The 12,738-nt window shown below is 39.4% G+C and overlaps 1 non-coding gene across 1 annotated transcript; it reads right to left on the reverse strand.

Moving 5' to 3' along the window:
• Nucleotides 1-10,217: 10,217 nt before the first annotated feature.
• On the reverse strand, nt 10,218-10,321 carry LOC130971371 (small nucleolar RNA R71). Its single transcript, XR_009082593.1, has one exon. It is a non-coding gene; the product is annotated as a small nucleolar RNA R71 (small nucleolar RNA).
• Between the last annotated feature and the right edge of the window lie 2,417 nt (nt 10,322-12,738).

The raw sequence follows: 12,738 nt of genomic DNA on the forward strand, positions 1-12,738 counted from the left end.
TGTGTGTTTTTCTGTGATTTCAGGTATTTTCTGGCTGAAATTGAGGGACCTGAGCAAAAATCTGATCCAGAGACTCAAAAGGACTACAGATGCTGTTGGATTCTGACCTCCCTGCACTCAAAGTGGATTTTCTGGAGCTACAGAAGCCCAATTGGCGCGCTCTCAACGGCGTTGGAAAGTAGACATCCTGGGCTTTCCAGCAATATAATAGTCCATACTTTGCCCAAGATTTGATGGCCCAAACCGGCGTTCAAAGTCACCTCAAGAAATCCCAGCGTTAAACGCTGGAACTGGCACCCAAATGGGAGTTAAACGCCCAAACTGGCACCAAAGCTGGCGTTTAACTCCAAGAAGAGTCTCTACACGAAATTGCTTCATTGCTCAGCCCAAGCACACACCAAGTGGGCCCGGAAGAGGATTTTTATGTCATTTACTCATTTCTGTACACCCTAGGCTACTAGTTTCTTATAAGTAGGACCTTTTACTATTGTATAGAGATCTTTTGATCACTTTTAGATCTCTAGATCATCTTTGGACATTTTAGTTCTTAGATCATTGGGAGGCTGGCCATTCGGCCATGCCTAGACCTTATGCTTATGTATTTTCAACGGTGGAGTTTCTACACACCATAGATTAAGGTGTGGAGCTCTGCTGTACCTCGAGTATTAATGCAATTACTATTGTTCTTTCATTCAAATTCCGCTTGTTCTTTATCCAAGATATCACTTGTTCTTCAACATGATGAAGGTGATGATTGACGCCCATCACCATTCTCACTCATGAACAAAGTGACTGACAACCACTCTTGTTCTACAAGCATTTGAGGCTTGGTGAATATCTCTTGGATTCCTGATTGCACGATGCATGGTTGATCGCCTGACAACCGAGTGCTCGCCTGACAAACGAGCCAACCATTCCGTGAGATCAGAGTCTTCGTGGTATAGGCAAGAACTGATGGCATCATTCAAGAGAATCCGGAAGGTCTAACCTTGTCTGTGGTATTCTGAGTAGGATTCAATGATTGAATGACTGTGACGTGCTTCAAACCTGTAACCTACTAGGGCGTTAGTGACAGACGCAAAAGAGTTATTCTATTCCGGTAGGGGAGGGAACCACACCGGTGATTGGCAGCACTGTGACAGAGTGTGTGCATTAGCTTTCACTGCGAGGATGGGAGGTAGCTGCTGACAACAGTGAGACCCTATACGAGCTTGCCATGGAAAGGAGTAAGAAGGGTTGGATGAAGACAGTAGGAAAGCAGAGAGACGGAAGGGAAGGCATCTTCATGCGCTTATCTGAAGTTCCTACCAATGAATTACATAAGTATCACTATCTTTATCTTTTATGTTATTTTCGTTCATCACCATATATATCTGAGTTTGCCTGACTAAGATTTACAAGATGACCATAGCTTGCTTCAATACTAACAATCTCCGTGGGATCGACCCTTACTCATGTAAGGTTTATTACTTGGACGACCCAGTGCACTTGCTGGTTAGTTGTGCGAAGTTGTGTAATGCCATGGTATTGAGCGCACCAAGTTTTTGGAGCCATTACCAGGGATTATGAGAGTTGTGAAAAAGTATAGTTCACAATTTCGCGCACCAATGCTAGTTGAGCAAAATAGAATTTAGATTGAGAACTTGCAGAAATTTAAATCACTGGAAAGTAAATGACAGAAATTAAAGTGCAGAATTTTAAATGGGGATTTGGGGTAATGAGCATGAAGATAAATGGCAAAAAATAAAGAGAATGGGTAAGATCAGAAATGGGGTAATCATTGGGTTCAGGAGATGTTGCATTCTCTGGATCAAGTTCATTCTCATCTCTTCCTCAATCAATGCATTCATTAATCTCCTTGGCAATCTTAAGTGATTGGATCCCAATTCCTTGGCAATCCAATCTCTCTAAGCTTGAACAATTGCCCAATTCCTTGATTTAATTGCTCATGGGAAGAGATGAAGTGCAGTCACTAATTATACCACATGTATTTCCAAATCAAAGTGTTGGGAGGATTACATGTCACTATATCCGCCCAGACCCCAATTTGGTCTAACATGAAAAAGCATTTCTAGCATGATCTCCTCATCCCTTTTCCAAGGCTCAAAGGAGATCCAATTATGGAGAGTTTCTTTTCCAAGACAACGAACCAATTGAATTAAAATAGAAAGCTTTCTAGTAAGATCAAGAGAAAAGAAAGAAGAAGAAGAATGAAAACTATAATTGATCCATCAAATTACAACAGAGCTCCCTAACCCAATGAAAGGGGTTTAGTTGTTCATAGCTCTAGAAATGAAAAATGGCAGAAAAGAAGAATCCATGCTAAAAGTGCAAAAAAGTAAATCTATAGAGAGTAGTTCCCAAAAGTGCTAAGCTTTTCTATAGTTCAAAACTACTCCTATATATACTACTCCTCTTGATCTTCTAGTGAGTTCTTCAAGTCTTGGATGTGGGCTCTGGATCTTGAGTTGAAGCAGTTCTCATCTTTAGTGGGCCCAGCTTGCAGAGAAATATGAGTTAGGCTTAGGTATTTAGTGAGATTAACGTTGAGTGCCATTGTGGGTTCGAGAACGTTAGTGGCATTCACTTTTTCCACTAACGTTCCAACCTTATATACCCACGTTAACTCCAACGTTAGTGGTCTTAACGTGACCACTAACGTTGCCTTTTCAATTTTTGGCCAACGTTATTGGGACTCACTTTTCCCAATAACGTTGTCTTATACCCCTTCGCGAACGTTAATGGGAATCACTTTTCCCATTAACGTTGCTTAGTGCCCTTTGTTCCTACGTTAGAGTTCACGTTAGTATAGCTAACGTGACTCTTAACGTGGGTGTGTTTTACCTTCGAGAGCGTTAGTGACACTCACCTTTGTCACTAACGCTCCAAATGCCCAAATTCTCTACGTTAGAACTCACGTTAACTAAGTTAACGTGGCTTTTAACGTAGTAGTGACGCCATTTCCCAATGTTAGTGACAAAAGTTAGTGTCACTAACATTGGCTCCTTGATCTCAACTCCACGTTAACTTTCACGTTAATGGTCTTAACGTGAAAGTTAACGTAGGCAATGCTAGTTGGTCCAATGTTAGTGATAAAAGTGAGTGTCACTAATGTTCGCTTTTGTTTTCCTCTTCCACGTTAGAGTTCACGTTAACTAAGTTAACGTGACTCTTAACGTGGGTCATTGCTAAGTTCTCCAATGTTAGTGGTGTTCACTTTTACCACTAACGTTGGAGGAAAACGTTATTAGTGTTCACATTTTCTCTTAACGTTGGAGTTCCCTTTTGCTTCTACGTTAACTACCACGTTAACTTAGTTAACGTGGCAAGTAACATGGGCTATGGATGGCTTCGCAGGCGTTATTGGTGATCACTTTTCTCATTAACGTTGCAAGCTTTACCATTCCACGTTAGTGTTCACGTTAACTAGGTTAACGTGAATACTAACGTGGTTTTTCCTTGCTTCCTTTGCCCTGAAGTCAAGCAATTAAAGTGCATCAAAGCTCTAGCCAAAGTCATGAGATTATGCATCATCAATTTATCATGCAATTCTAGCAAAATACTCATGAAATCACACAAAGTTCACAATAGTTGCTTGAATCAAGGTGTGAGTGTATTTTCATCCAAAACTTGCCTTATTCACTAAGAAAATGCATGAAACTACCCTAAAAAAGTAAAGAAAAGGTCAGTGAAACAGGCCTAGATGCCCTGGCATCAGCTCCCTATTTGAAGTGCTAGCACAGCTTGTGCACACATATACCAATGAGGAATTGCAACCTGTGCGTACGCACAGCTTTGTGTGCACGCACCTGTAGGGAAGGATAGTCTGTTGAGGGCGCTAGCACAGCTTGTGCGAGTGAACAGACATTGTGAATTTTAGTACCTGTGCGTATGCACTCTCCTTAAAACTTCTCCAGGGCGTGCGCGCGCACACCCCTGTGCGTACGCACATGTCCTCTTTCTTAAATTTAACTTTGTTTTCAACTATTTCACCTTTCTAAAAAGATTGCAAGGTTCTTTAACACCATTTTAAGACTCTTAGGGCCTAGTTTTGGACATTTAAAACATGGGAAAGAACTTAAGGGTTTTAGATGATATTATTTGGAAAACTTAGAAAATGGAGGCCTAGGTTTCTGGTGTATTGAGGATGGATCGATGGTATGTGATCAATGGTTGATGTATAAGATGAGAATTGAGGAACTATTGAGTTCGTACTGGAAATGTAAATTGACAGTGGTTGAGATGAGTCGAGGACTCGAATGTGTGATGAGGAACCACCAATGTATTGAAAATGTTTTCTAAAAAAGCACCGAATTACTGTTTTATTCTGAGATTGATGAGATGCTATGTGCTCGGTAGGGACGGCGGTTGGATCCCGCCTGTCGAGGTAGCGGCGGCGGCGTAAGGGCGGTGGTTCGTCCCACTTGCGTTGAGATGTGAGGTTCGTGGCAAGAGTATCCCGCTCGCATCCCTCTGGATCAATAGAGCGTGCGGGTGCAAAACCCTGGACAGTGATCCGAGCACTATATCTCGGGGGTTCCCAATGATGATTCCGAAGGGCGACATCTCCATGGAGATGTGTCGAGTTGGCAGTTGAACCGACAATGTGATATCACAGCCAGTAGGACAGGCATTCATCATGTGTATTTTCTATCAGTTTGTTTGCTTTGCCGACTTGTAATTGTATGCCTAATTGAACAATATGCCTATTTGCTTACTTAACTACTTGCCTTATATGCTTCTACTTGTGTATTACCTGCATTCTATATAATTGTGATTTTTACTGGGATTGAGGAGGTTTGAAAGGCGGTGGCGATGGGATCACACAGAGGATCGGTTGGTGAATACTGTGGGGTAGCGGTGTTTGGTTAGAATAGAAAACCCCTAAGATAGAGTACCCTATTTATTTATGATAATGTTTATATACATATATGGTTTATTATTTTAGTATGCTTTAAGATGAGATCTTGTGATGGATATGGAGTTTAGGATTGCCTTTGGCGTCCCGGGGTCTTATTTCCTACATCCTTGGGCACTATTACCATACTCAGAACCTTCGGTTCTCATGCCATATTTCTGTTGTGTTTTTCAGATGCAGGTCGCAACCTACCTCGATGAGTTGCTTGGATGGTGACAGAAGCGGAGGATCATGATACCTTTTGGAGAGTTTTGTTTATTTTGTTTATACATCTCTAAGTTTTGTATTTTGTTTTGTCTAGACACTTGTATTTGAGAGAACAAAACTTGTATAAGCTCTTTTAAACTTCAGTTTTTGGTTGTCTGTATATATGGCTAGCCGGCTTAAACTCCGTGAGCCGTGGCTAGATTCTTATGATATTATTCTATGATATTTTATTATGTTGTATCTTTTCTTGTGCTTAAAGTAGAAGCTTCGTTAGTACGTTTTGCACTTTTAAATCCTATTTTTGAGCTATATCCTTCATCGGGCTTCTAGATTGTATTAATTCTTTCTTTATATATTACACGTATGAGCTTAGAATTGTCGTAACCTTTGATTAATCTTTACTCTACGACGCGAGGAAAAACTTAGGCTAAATAGGTTGTTGCACATCCACTGCCAGATTAGAGTGTGTGGTCTGAGCAGCTGCAACATGGTGCCCCAAGGGTGATCTGGCATCGGCTAAACCTGTGTAGTCGGGAATCGGAAAATGCTGAGTAAGATCTGGTTTAGCCTTGTATACATACGAAAAACCTGGAAATGGTACATTGTAGTGCGATTCTACCATATTGAGAGAATGAGGAAAAAGAAACTGGCCTCCAGCAAGATGTAGCTTCGCTAAGGTAAACTCGTATGGTATGTCTGGATCAAAATATGGGCTATGTACAGAAAATCTAAAACTACGGTCGCGTAAAGCATAAATGCGGGTTCTAGGTGTTCCCCACATGAAGACTCCACCTCGCACGGGGTCTTCATAACTCAAGATAAGAGGAATCTCAAAGAAGATCACCGACGATCCCATCTGGGGAGGGGAAAAAGAAAAGAAAAGAAGGGTGACAACCTAAAGTTCCAGTAGGGTAAAAGGGATCCTAGGGTCTTGGTTTCTATGTTTTGGTCAAACAAAGTAAAAGGAAAATAACCGAGTAACATATTTATTTATATATAACAGAAAACAAACATATGCAATTAAAGTAATTACAATATCAAACACAAGTAATTTGCAAGTGCGCAACCAACATGATGCATGCATGTCCCTAGTGCAGACCATGAGCTCACACATCGATCGTCTATCCGCAGCCCAATGTTACCCGAGGTTATGCTCGGATATGGTTTCTCAACTCAGTCAGTAATGCAACTTGATGGTATGTGCCTGGAAGAGAAACAACTTTCTCGGTAGGTGTCCTGATGAGCGGATAATTTATACGCTTTTTGGCATTGTTTTTAGGTAGTTTTTAGTAAGTTCAAGCTACTTTTAGGGATGTTTTCATTAGTTTTTATGTTAAATTCACATTTATGGACTTTACTATGAGTTTGTGTGTTTTTCTGTAATTTTAGGTAATTTCTGGCTGAAATTGAGGGACTTGAGCAAAACTCTGAAAAAGGCTGACAAAAGGACTGCTGATGCTGTTGGATTCTGACCTCCCTGCACTTGAAATGGATTTTCTGGAGCTACAGAACTCCAAATGGCGCGCTCTCAATGGCTTTGGAAAGTAAACATCCAGAACTTTCCAGCAATATATAATAGTCCATACTTTATTCGGGAATTGATGACGTAAAGTGGCGTTCAACGCCAAGTACATGCTGCTGTCTGTAGTTAAACGCCAGAAACACGCTATAACTCGGCGTTCAACTCCAATAAAAGCCTCAGCTCGTGGATAGATCAAGCTCAGCCCAAGCATACACCAAGTGGGCCCCGGAAGTGGATTTATGCATCAATTACTTACTCATGTAAACCCTAGTAACTAGTCTAGTATATATAGGACATTTCACTATTGTATTAGTCGTCTTTTGACCACGTTACATCTTTGGTCTCAGTTTTGTTTTATTCTTCATCTTAAGAGGCTATTGATCACGTTTGAGGGGGCTGGCCATTCGGCCATGCCTGAACCTTTCACTTATGTATTTTCAACGGTGGAGTTTCTACACACCATAGATTAAGGGTGTGGAGCTCTGCTGTACCTCAAGTTTCAATACAATCACCATTATTTTCTATTCTATTCTCTTTTATTCTTATTCCAAGATATACGTTGCACTTCAAACTTGATGAACGTGATGATCTGTGACACTCATCATCATTCTCACCTATGAACGCGCGTGACTGACAACCACTTCCGTTCTACTTTAGGCCGGGCGCATATCTCTTAGATTCCCCAACAGAATCTTCGTGGTATAAGCTAGATAGATGGCGGCATTCATGGGAATCCAGAAAGTCTAACCTTGTCTGTGGTATTCCGAGTAGGATTCCGGGAATCCGGAAAGTCTAACCTTGTCCGTGGTATTCCGAGTAGGATTTCGGTATTGAATGACCGTGACGAGCTTCAAACTCCTGAAGGCTGGGCGTTAGTGACAGACGCAAAAGAATCAAGGGATTCTATTCCAACCTGATTGAGAACCGACAGATGATTAGCCGTGCTGTGACAGAGCAATTGGACCATTTTCACTGAGAGGATGGGATGTAGCCATCGACAAGGGTGATGCCTCCAGACGATTAGCCATGTAGTGACAGCGCATAGGACCATTTTCCTGAGAGGATGAAAAGTAGCCATTGACGACGGTGATGCCCTACATACAGCTTGCCATGGAAAGGAGTAAGAAGGATTGGATGAATGTAATAAGAAAGTAGAGATTCAAGAGGAGCACAGCATCTCCATACGCCTATCTGAAATTCCCACTATTGATTTACATAAGTATTTCTATCCTATTTTATTTTCTGTTTATTATTAATTTTCGAACTCATCATAAACCATTTAATCTGCCTAACTGAGATTTACAAGGTGACCATAGCTTGCTTCATACCAACAATCTCTGTGGGATCGACCCTTACTCACGTAAGGTATTACTTGGATGACCCAGTACACTTGCTGGTTAAGTTGAACGGAGTTTTGATCACACCAGGGATTATTAAGATCCCAATTCATCACACCATGATCTCTTTGGGGTATTTTTGATTTCATACAAATACAAAGAGACCAACTTTGAGGATCACAATTTCGTCCACCAAGTTTTTGGCGCCGTTGCCGGGGATTGTTCGAGTATGGACAACTGAAGGTTCATCTTGTTGCTCAGATTAGGTAATTTTCTTTTTATTTTCTTTTCAAAAATCTTTCAAAAATTTTTCTTTATTTTTCATTTTTCCAAATTTTATTTTCGAAAAATATAATAAAAATACAAAAAAAATCATAAAATCATAAAAATAAAAAATATTTTGTGTTTCTTGTTTGAGTCTTGAGTCAACTTTTAAGTTTGGTGTCAATTGCATGCTTTAAAAATTTTTCTTGAAATTTTCACAAATTCCATGCATTCATAGTGTTCTTCATGATCTTCAAGTTGTTCTTGGTAAGTCTTCTTGTTTGATCTTGATGTTGTCTTGTTTTGTGTTGTTTGTTGTTTTTCATGTGCATTTTTTGTTTGTTAGAGTCCATGCATTAAAGATTTCTAAGTTTGGTGTCTTGCATATTTTCTTTGCATCAAAAATTTTTCAAAATTATGTTCTTGATGTTCATCATGATCTTCAAAGTGTTCTTGGTGTTCATCTTGACATTCATAGTGTTCTTGCATGCATCATGAGTTTTGATTCATGATTTTCATGTTGTGAGTCATTTTTTTATGTTTTTCTCTCATAATTAAAAATTTAATTATAAAAAAATATCTTTTCCTTTTTTCTCTCCTAATTTTCGAAAATTTGAGTTGACTTAGTCAAAAATTTTAAAAAATAGTTGTTTCTTACAAGTCAAGTCAAATTTTCAATTCTAAAAATCTTATCTTTTTCAAAATATTTTCAAAATCTTTTTCTTATCTTTATATCAAATTTTCAAAAATTAGCTAACAATTAATGTGATTGATTCAAAAATTTGAAGTTTGTTACTTTCTTGTTAAGAAAGGTTCAATCTTTAAATTCTAGAATCATATCTTGTAGTTACTTGTTAGTTAAGTAATTAATTTTAATTTTAAAAATTAAATCTTTTTCAAACATATCTTTTTATCACATCTTCTTATCTTATCTTTTTATCATATCTTTTTCAAAATTTTATCTTTTTCAAAATTTGATTTCAAAATATCTTATCTAACTTCTTATCTTCTAATCTTTTCAAATTTGATTTTAATATCTTTTTAAACTAACTTTTTGACTTTTTGTTTGTTTCTTATCTTGTTCAAAACCACCTAACTACTTTTCCCTCTTCAATTTTTGAAAATACCTCTCTCTTTTCAAAAAATTCTTTTTAATTGTTTTAGATTTTAATTTTAATCTTATCTTATCTTTAATTTTCGAAAATACTAACCTCTTTTTCAAAATTATTTTCGAAATTTTCCCTCTCTTTTCTTATTCTATTTAATTATTTATTTACTAAACACTTCTCTTCACCTCCCCTATCCTTACTCTTTATACAGACTATTCATTCTTCTTCACTCTTCTCCCCTTTCTTTTTCTACTAACATAAAGGAATCTCTATACTGTGACATAGAGGATTCCTCTTTCTTTTCTTGTTTTCTTCTCTTTCATATGAGCAGGAACAAGGAAAAAGGCACTCTTGTTGAAATTGATCCTGAACCTAAAAGGACTTTGAAGAGGAAACTAAGAGAAGCTAAATTACAACAATCCAGAAGTAACCTTTCAGAAATTTTTGAACAAGAGAAGGAGATGGCAGCCGAACCCAATAATGATAATGCAAGAAGGATGCTTGGTGACTTTACCAAACCCACGACCAAATTTGATGGAAGAAGCATCTCCATTCCTGCCATTGGAGCAAACAATTTTGAGCTGAAACCTCAGCTAGTTGCTTTAATGCAACAGAACTGCAAGTTTTATGGACTTCCATCTGAAGATCCTTACTAGTTTTTAACTGAGTTCTTGCAGATTTGTGAGACTGTTAAGACGAATGGAGTAGATCCTGAAGTCTACAGACTCATGCTTTTCCCTTTTGCTATAAGAGACAGAGCTAGAATATAGTTAGATTCACAACCTAAGGATAGCCTGGACTCTTGGGATAAGCTGGTCACTGCCTTCTTGGATAAATTCTTTCCTCTTCAAAAGCTGAGCAAGCTTAGAGTGGATGTTCAGACCTTCAAACAAAAAGATGGTGAATCCCTCTATGAAGCTTGGGAAAGATACAAGCAGTTGACCAAAAGGTGTCCATCTGACATGTTTTCAGAATGGACCATATTAGATATATTCTATTATGGTCTATCTGAATTTTCGAAAATGTCATTGGACCATTCTGCAGGTGGATCTATTCACCTGAAGAAAATGCCAGAAGAGGCTCAAGAACTCATTGACATGGTTGCAAATAACCAATTCATGTACACTTCTGAGAGGAATTCCGTGAATAATGGGACGCCTCAGAAGAAAGGAGTTCTTGAAATTGATGCTCTGAATGCCATATTGGCTCAGAATAAAGTATTGACTCAGCAAGTCAACATGATCTCTCAAAGTCTGAATGGATGGCAAAATGCATCCAACAGTACTAAAGAGGCAGCTTCTGAAGAAGCTTATGATCCTGAGAACCCTGCAATGGCAGAGGTTAATTACATGAGTGAACCTTATGGAAACACCTATAATTCATCATGGAGAAATCATCCCAATTTCTCATGGAAGGATCAACAAAAGCCTCAACAAGGCTTTAACAATGGTGGACGCAATAGGCTGAGCAATAGCAAGCCTTTTCCATCATCTTCTCAGCAACAGACAGAGAATTCTGAACAAAGCACTTCCAATTTAGCTAATCTAGTCTCTGATCTGTCAAAAGCCACTTTCAGTTTCATGAGTGAAACAAGATCCTCCATCAGAAATCTGGAGGCACAAGTGGGCCAGCTGAGTAAGAAAGTCATTGAAACTCCTCCTAGTATTCTCCCAAGCAATACAGAAGAGAATCCAAAAGGAGAGTGCAAGGCCATTGATGTAATCAATATGGCCGAATGCACAAGGGAGGAAGAGGACGAAAATCCTAGTGAGGAAGACCTCCTGGGATGTCTCTCAAGCAAGAGGGAGTTTCCTATTAAGGATCCAAAGGAATCTGAGGCTCATATAGAGACCATAGAGATTCCATTAAATCTCCTTATGCCATTCATGAGCTCTGAAGACTATTCTTCCTCTGAAGAGGATGAAGATGTGACTGGAGAGCAAGTTGCTCAATATTTAGGAGCTATCATAAAGCTGAATGCCAAGTTGTTTAGTAATGAGACTTGGGAAAGCGAACCTCCCTTGCTCATTAATGAACTAGATACCTGGATTCAGCAAATTTTACTTCAAAAGAGACAAAATCCTGGCAAGTTCTTAATACCTTGTACCATAGGCACCATGACCTTTGAAAACGCTCTATGTGATCTAGGGTCAGGGATAAATCTTATGCCACTCTCTGTAATGGAGAAGTTGGGGATCATTGAGGTACAACCTGCCTTGTTCTCATTACAATTGGCAGACAAGTCATTGAGACAAACTTATGGAATAGTAGAGGACGTGTTAGTAAAGGTTGAAGGCCTTTACATCCCTGCTGATTTCATAATCTTAGACACTAGAAAGGAAGAGGATGAGTGCATCATCCTTGGAAGACCTTTCCTAGCCACAGCAGGAGCTATGATAGATGTCAACAGAGGTGAATTAGTCCTTTAGTTGAATGGGGACTACCTTGTGTTTAAGGCACATGGCCATCCCTCTGTGACAAAAGAGAGTAAGCATGAAGAGCTTCTCTCAGTTCAGAGTCAAGAAGAACCCCCACAATCAAACTCTAAGTTTGGTGTTGGGAGGCCACAACCAAACACTAAGTTTGGTGTTAAGACCCCATATCCAAACTCTAAGTTTGGTGTTGGGACTATACAACATTGACCTGATCACCTTGTGGCTCCATGAGAGCCCACTGTCAAGCTATTGACATTAAAGAAGGCTTGTTGGGAGGCAACCCAATTTTATTTATCTAATTTTTATTTTATTTTATTGTTATTTTGTGTTTTATTAGGTACATGATCATGTGGAGTAACGAAAAAAATATAAAAATTAAAAACAGAATCAAAAACAGCAGAAGAAAAATCACACCCTGGAGGAAGGACAGACTGGCGTTCAACGCCAGTAAGGAGCATCTGGCTGGCGTTCAGCGCTAGAACAGAGCATGAATCTGGCGCTGAACGCCAGAAACAAGCAACATTCTGGCATTTGAACGCCAGGAATGTGCCTTGAAAAAAGCTGGCGCTGAACGCCAGAAACATGCTACACATGGGCGTTGAACGCCCAGAACATGCTATACATGGGCGTTGAACGCCCAGAACGTGCATCACCTCGGCGTTTAAACGCCAGAATGGTATGCAAAGGCATTTTACATGCCTATTTGGTGCAGGGATGGAATTCCTTGACACCTCAGGATTTGTGGACCCCACAGGATCACCTCAGGATCTGTGGACCCCACAGGATCCCCACCTAACATATTCCCACCTTACCTCCTAATCCTATAACACTCTTCCCTATGTCACACTTCCCAACAACTTCAATCTATGAATTTCTCCTCCCAATAAACACTCTTTCCCAAAACCCTTCACCAATCACTTCAATCTCTCTTCCCCATCACCTCTTC

This window comes from Arachis stenosperma, chromosome 3 (genome assembly GCF_014773155.1).
Source record: "Arachis stenosperma cultivar V10309 chromosome 3, arast.V10309.gnm1.PFL2, whole genome shotgun sequence".
Classification (NCBI taxonomy): Eukaryota; Viridiplantae; Streptophyta; class Magnoliopsida; order Fabales; family Fabaceae; genus Arachis; species Arachis stenosperma.